Here is a 7,497-nt window from a genome sequence, read left to right on the forward strand (position 1 = left end):
GTTTACAGACAGTGGTGTATGTGTCCTGTTTACCGACCGTGGTGTATGTGCCCTGTTTAGCGACCGTGATGTGTGTGTCCTGTTTACAGCCTGTCGTTTAACTGACCATGGTGTATGTCTCTTGTTTATAGCCCATGGTGTAACAGACTATGGTGTATGTGTCCGATTTACAGCCCGTGGTGCATGTGCCCTGTTTACAGACCATGATTGTATGTGTCCTGTTTACAGACCATGGTGTAACAGATTGTGTTTACAGCCTGTGGCGTATGTGCCCTGTTTCAGCTAGTGGTGGACAGACTGTGGTGTATGTGCCCTGTTCACAAACCGTAGTGTTTCTGTCCTGTTTACAGATCGTGGTGTATGTGCCTTGTTTACAGTCCGTGGTGTATGCACCCTGTTTACGGACTGTGGTGTATGTGTCCTGTTTACAACCCGTGGTGTATGTGCCCTGTTTACAGACCATGATGTATGTGCCCTCTTTACGGACCATGGTGTATGTGCCCTGTTTACGGACCGTGATGTATGTGCCCTGTTTACGGACTGTGATGTATTGTCCTGTTTACAGACCGTGGTGTATGTGTCCTGTTTACAGACCGTGATGTATGTGTCCTGTTTACAGACCATGGTGTATGTGTCCTGTTTATAGACCGTGATGTATGTGTCCTGTTTACAGACCGTGATGTATGTGTCCTGCTTACAAGCCGTGATGTATGTGCGCTGTTTACGGACTGTGATGTATGTGTCCTGTTTACAGACCGTGGTGTATGTGTCCTATTTACAGACCGTGGTGTATGTGTCCAGTTTACAGACCATGATGTATGTGTCCTGTTTACAGACCGTGATGTATGTGCCCTGTTTACGGACTGTGATGTGCGTGTCCCGTTTACAGACCATGGTGTCTGTGTCCTGTTTACAGACCGTGATGTATGTCTCCTGTTTACAACCCGTGGTGTATGTGCCCTGTTTACAGACCGTGATGTATGTGTCCTGTTTACAGACCGTGGTGTATGTGTCCTGTTTACGGACCGTGGTGTATGTGTTATGTTTATAGACCGTCATGTGTGTGTCCTGTTTACAGCCTGTGGTGTAACTGACCATGGTGTATGTCTCTTTTTTACAGCCCATGGTGTAACAGACCGTGGTGAATGTGCCTTGTTTACAAACCGTAGTGTATGTGTCCTGTTTACAGATCGTGGTGTATGTGCCCTGTTTTCAGACCGTGGTGTATGTGTCTTGTTTACAGATCATAGTGTATGTGTCCTGTTTACAGACCGTAGTGTATGTGTCCTGTTTACAGACTGTGCTCTACGTGTCCTGTTTACAACCCATTGTGTTTGTGTCCTGTTTACAGACCGTGGTGTATGTGTCCTGTTTATAGACCGTGATGTGTGTGTCCTGCTTACAGCCTGTCGTGTAACTGACCATGGTGTATGTCTCTTGTTTATAGCCCATGGTGTAAAAGACTATGGTGTATTTGTCCTATTTACAGCCCATGGTGCATGTGCCCTGTTTACAGACCATGATGTATGTGTCCTGTTTACAGACCATGGTGTAACAGACTGTGTTTACAGCCTGTGGCGTATGTGCCCTGTTTACAGCTAGTGGTGGAACAGACCGTGGTGTATTTGCTCTGTTCACAAACCGTAGTGTTTGTGTCCTGTTTACAGATCGTGGTGTATGTGCCTTGTTTACAGTCCGTGGTGCATGCGCCCTGTTTACGGATTGTGGTGTATGTGTCCTGTTTACAACCCGTGCTGTATGTGCCCTGTTTACAGACCATGATGTATGTGCCCTCTTTACGGACCATGGTGTATGTGACCTGTTTATGGACCATGATGTATGTGCCCTGTTTACGGACTGTGATGTATGTGTCCTGTTTACAGACCGTGGTGTATGTGTTCTATTTACAGACCGTGGTATATGTGTCCTGTTTACAGACCGTGATGTATGTGCCCTGTTTACGGACAGTGATGTATGTGTCCTGTTTACAGACCGTGGTGTCTGTGTCCTGTTTACAGACCGTGATGTAAGTTTCCAGTTTACAACCCGTGGTGTATGTGCCCTGTTACCAGACTGTGATGTATCTGTCCTGTTTACAGACCATGATGTATGTGTCCTGCTTACAAACCGTGATGTATGTGCGCTGTTTACGGACTGTGATGTATGTGTCCTGTTTACAGACCGTGGTGTATGTGTACTATTTACAGACCGTGGTATATGTGTCCTGTTTACAGACCATGATGTATGTGTCCTGTTTACAGACCGTGATGTATGTGCCCTGTTTACGGACTGTGATGTATGTGTCCTGTTTACAGACCGTGGTGTCTGTGTCCTTTTTACAGACCGTGATGTAAGTTTCCTGTTTACAACCCGTCGTGTATGTGCCCTGTTTACAGACTGTGATGTATGTGTCCTGTTTACAGACCGTGGTGTATGTGTCCTGTTTACGGACCGTGGTGTATGTGTTATGTTTATAGACCTTCATGTGTGTGTCCTGTTTACAGCCTGTGGTGTAACTGACCATGGTGTATGTCTCTTGTTTACAGCCCATGGTGTAACAGACTATGATTTATGTGTCCTATTTACAGCCCGAGGTGCATGTGCCCTGTTTACAGACCCTGATGTATGCGTCCTGTTTACAGACCATGGTGTAACAGACTGTGTTTACAGACCGTGGTGTATGTGCCCTGTTCACAAACCGTAGTGTATGTGTCCTGTTTACAGATCGTGGTGTATGTGCCTTGTTTACAGTCCGTGGTGCATGTGCCCTGTTTACAGACCTGGGTGTATGTATCCTGTTTACAGCCCGTGATGTATGTTCCCTGTTTACAGCCCATGGTGTATGTGCCCTGTTTACAGCCCATGGTGTATGTGCCCTGTTTACCGCCCATGGTGTATGTGCCCTGTTTACAGACCTGGGTGTATGTATCCTGTTTACAGCCCGTGATGTATGTTCCCTGTTTACAGCCCATGATGTATGTGCCCTGTTTACAGCCCATGGTGTATGTGCCCTGTTTACAGCCCGTGGTGTATGTGCCGTTTACAGCCCATGGTGCAACAGACCGTGGTGAATGTGCCTTGTTTACAAACCGTAGTGTATGTGTCCGTTTTACAGATCGTGGTGTATGTGCCCTGTTTTCAGACCGTGGAGTATGTGTCTTGTTTGCAGATCATAGTGTATGTGTCCTGTTTACAGACCGTAGTGTCTGCGTCCTGTTTACAGCCCATGGTGCATGTGCTATGTTTACAGACCGTGGTGTATGTGTCTTGTTTACAGACCGTAGTGTATGTGTCCTGTTTACAGCCCATGGTGCATGTGCTATGTTTTCAGACCGTGGTGTATGTGTCTTGTTTACAGACCGTAGTGTATGTGTCCTGTTTACAGCCCATGGTGTATGTGCCCTGTTTAAAGACCATGGTGTATGTGCCCTGTTTACAGATCGTGGTGTATGTGTCCTGTTTACAGACTGTGCTCTATGTGTCCTCTTTACAACCCATGGTGTATGTGCCCTGTTTACCGACCGTGGTGTATGTGTCCTGTTTATAGACCGTGATGTGTGTGTCCTGTTTACAGCCTGTCGTGTAACTGACCATGGTGTATGTCTCTTGTTTATAGCCCATGGTGTAACAGACTATGGTGTATGTGTCCTATTTACAGCCCGTGGTGCATGTGCCCTGTTTACAGACCATGATGTATGTGTCCTGTTTACAGACCATGGTGTAACAGACTGTGTTTACAGCCTGTGGCGTATGTGCCCTGTTGACAGCTAGTGGTGGAACAGACCGTGGTGTATGTGCCCTGTTCACAAACCGTAGTATTTGTGTCCTGTTTACAGATCGTGGTGTATGTGCCTTGTTTGCAGTCCGTGGTGCATGCGCCCTGTTTACGGACTGTGGTGTATGTGTCCTGTTTACAACCTGTGGTGTATGTGCCCTGTTTACAGACCATGATGTATGTGCCCTCTTTACGGACCATGGTGTATGTGACCTGATTACGGACCGTGATGTATGTGCCCTGTTTACGGACTGTGATGTATTGTCCTGTTTGCAGACCGTGGTGTATGTGTCCTGTTTACAGACCGTGATATATGTGTCCTGTTTACAGACCGTGATGTATGTGTACTGCTTATAAACTGTGATGTATGTGCGCTGTTTACGGACTGTGATGTATGTGTCCTGTTTACAGACCGTGGTGTATGTGTCCTATTTACAGACCGTGGTATATGTGTCCTGTTTACAGACCATGATGTATGTGTCCTGTTTACAGACCGTGATGTATGTGCCCTGTTTGCGGACTCTGATGTATGTGTCCTGTTTACAGACCGTGGTGTCTGTGTCCTGTTTACAGACCATGATGTATGTCTCCTGTTTACAACCCGTGGTGTATGTGCCCTGTTTACAGACCGTGATGTATGTGTCCTGTTTACAGACCGTGGTGTATGTGTCCTGTTTACGGACCGTGATGTATGTGTTATGTTTATAGACCGTCATGTGTGTGTCCTTTTACAGCCTGTGGTGTAACTGACCATGGTGTATGTCTCTTGTTTACAGCCCATGGTGTAACAGACTATGGTGTATGTGTCCTATTTACAGCCCGTGGTGCATGTGCCCTGTTTACAGACCATGATGTATGTGTCCTGTTTACAGACCATGGTGTAACAGACTGTGTTTACAGACCGTGGTGTATGTGCCCTGTTCACAAACCGTAGTGTATGTGTCCTGTTTACAGATCGTGGTGTATGTGCCTTTTTTACAGTCCGTGGTGCATATGCCCTGTTTACAGATCGTAGTGCATGTGCCCTGTTTACAGCCCATGGTGTATGTGCCCTGTTTACAGCCCATGGTGTATGTGCCCTGTTTACAGACCGGGGTGTATGTATCCTGTTTACAGCCCATGGTGTAACAGACTATGGTGTATCTGTCCTATTTACAGCCCATGGTGAATGTGCCCTGTTTACAGACCATGATGTATGTGTCCTGTCTACAGACCATGGAGTAACAGACTGTGTTTACAGTCCGTGGTGTATGTGCCCTGTTTACAGCCAGTGGTGGAACAAACCGTGGTGTATGTGCCCTGTTCACAAACCGTAGTGTATGTGTCCTGTTTACAGATCGTGGTGTATGTGCCTTGTTTACAATCCATGGTGCATGTGCCCTGTTTACGGACTGTGGTGTATGTGTCCAGTTTACAAACCGTGGTGTATGTGCCCTGTTCACAAACCGTAGTGGATGTGTCCTGTTTACAGATCGTGGTGAATGTGCCTTGTTTACAGTCCGTGGTGCATGCGCCTTGTTTACGGACTGTGGTGTATGTGTCTGTTTACAACCCATGGTGTATATGCCCTGTTTACAGACCATGATGTATGTGCCCTCTTTATGGACCGTGATGTATGTGCCCTGTTTACAGACCGTGGTGTATGTGCCCTGTTCACAGACCGTAATGTATGTGCCCTGTTTACAGACTGTGATGTATGTGTCCTGCTTACTGACCGTGATGTGTGTGCCCTGTTTACGGACGATGATGTATGTGTCCTGTTTACAGACCATGGTGCATGTGTCCTATTTACAGACTGTGGTGTATCTCTCCTGTTTACAACCCGTGGTGTATGTGCCCTGTTTACAGACCGTGGTGTATGTATCCTGTTTATAGACCGTGATGTGTGTGTCCTGTTTACAGCCTGTGGTGTAACTGACCGTGGTGTATGTCTCTTGTTTACAGCCCATGGTGTAACAGACTATGGTGTATGTCTCTTGTTTACAGCCCATGGTGTAACAGACTATGGTGTATGTGTCCTATTTACAGCCCGTGGTGCATGTGCCCTGTTTACAGACCATGATGTATGTGTTGTGTTTACAGACCATGGTGTAACAGACTATGTTTACAGCCCGTGGTGTATGTGCCCTGTTTACAGCCAGTGGTGGAACAAACCGTGGTGTATGTGCCCTGTTCACAAACCATAGTGTATGTGTCCTGCACAGATCGTGGTGTATGTGCCTTGTTTACAGTCCGTGGTGCATGTGCCCTGTTTACAGATCGTGGTGTATGTGCACTGTTTACAGCCCATGGTGTAGATGTCCTGTTTACAGCCCATGGTGTATGTGCCCTGTTTACAGACCGTGGTGTATGTATCCTGTTTATAGCCCATGGTGTAACAGGCCGTGGTGTATGTGCCTTGTTTACAAACCGTAGTGTATGTGTCCTGTTTACAGATCGTGGTGTATGTGCCCTGTTTACAGACCATGGTGTACGTGTCTTGTTTACAGATCATAGTGTATGTGTCCTGTTTACAGACTGTAGTGTATGTGTCCTGTTTACAGCCCATGGTGCATGTGCTATGTTTACAGACCGTGGTGTATGTGTCTTGTTTACAGACCGTGGTGTATGTGTCCTGTTTACAGACTGTGCTCTATGTGTCCTGTTTACAACCCATGGTGTATGTGTCCTGTTTAGAGACAGTGGTGTATGTGCCCTTTTTACAGACCGTGGTGTACGTGTCTTGTTTACAGATCATAGTGTATGTGTCCTGTTTACAGACTGTAGTGTATATGTCCCGTTTACAGCCCATGGTGCATGGGCTATGTTTACAGACCGTAGTGTATGTGTCTTGTTTACAGACTGTGCTCTATGTGTCCTGTTTACAACCCATGGTGTATGTGTCCTGTTTACAGACCGTGGTGTATGTGTCCTGTTTACCGACCGTGGTGTATGTGCCCTGTTTAGCGACCGTGGTGTGTGTGTCCTGTTTACAGCCTGTCGTGTAACTGACCATGGTGTATGTCTCTTGTTTATAGCCCATGGTGTAACAGACTATGGTGTATGTGTCCTATTTACAGCCCGTGGTGCATGTGCCCTGTTTACAGACCATGATGTATGTGTCCTGTTTACAGACCATGGTGTAACAGACTGTGTTTACAGCCTGTGGCGTATGTGCCCTGTTTACAGCTAGTGGTGGAACAGACCGTGGTGTATGTGCCCTGTTCACAAACCGTAGTGTTTGCGTCCTGTTTACAGATCGTGGTGTATGTGCCTTGTTTACAGTCCGTGGTGCATGCGCCCTGTTTATGGACTGTGGTGTATGTGTCCTGTTTACAACCCGTGGTGTATGTGCCCTGTTTACAGACCATGATGTATGTGCCCTCTTTACGGACCATGGTGTATGTGCCCTGTTTACGGACCATGATGTATGTGCCCTGTTTACGGACTGTGATGTATTGTCCTGTTTGCAGACCGTGGTGTATGTGTCCTGTTTACAGACCGTGATGTATGTGTCCTGTTTACAGACCGTGATGTATGTGTCCTGCTTACAAACCGTGATGTATGTGCGCTGTTTACGGACTGTGATGATGTGTCCTGTTTACAGACCGTGGTGTATGTGTCCTGTTTACGGACCGTGGTGTATGTGTTATGTTTATAGACCGTCATGTGTGTGTCCTGTTTACAGCCTGTGGTGTAATTGACCATGGTGTATGTCTCTTGTTTACAACCCATGGTGTAAC

The sequence above is a fragment of the Pristiophorus japonicus genome, chromosome 19, assembly GCF_044704955.1.
Source record: "Pristiophorus japonicus isolate sPriJap1 chromosome 19, sPriJap1.hap1, whole genome shotgun sequence".
NCBI classification, from domain to species: domain Eukaryota; kingdom Metazoa; phylum Chordata; class Chondrichthyes; family Pristiophoridae; genus Pristiophorus; species Pristiophorus japonicus.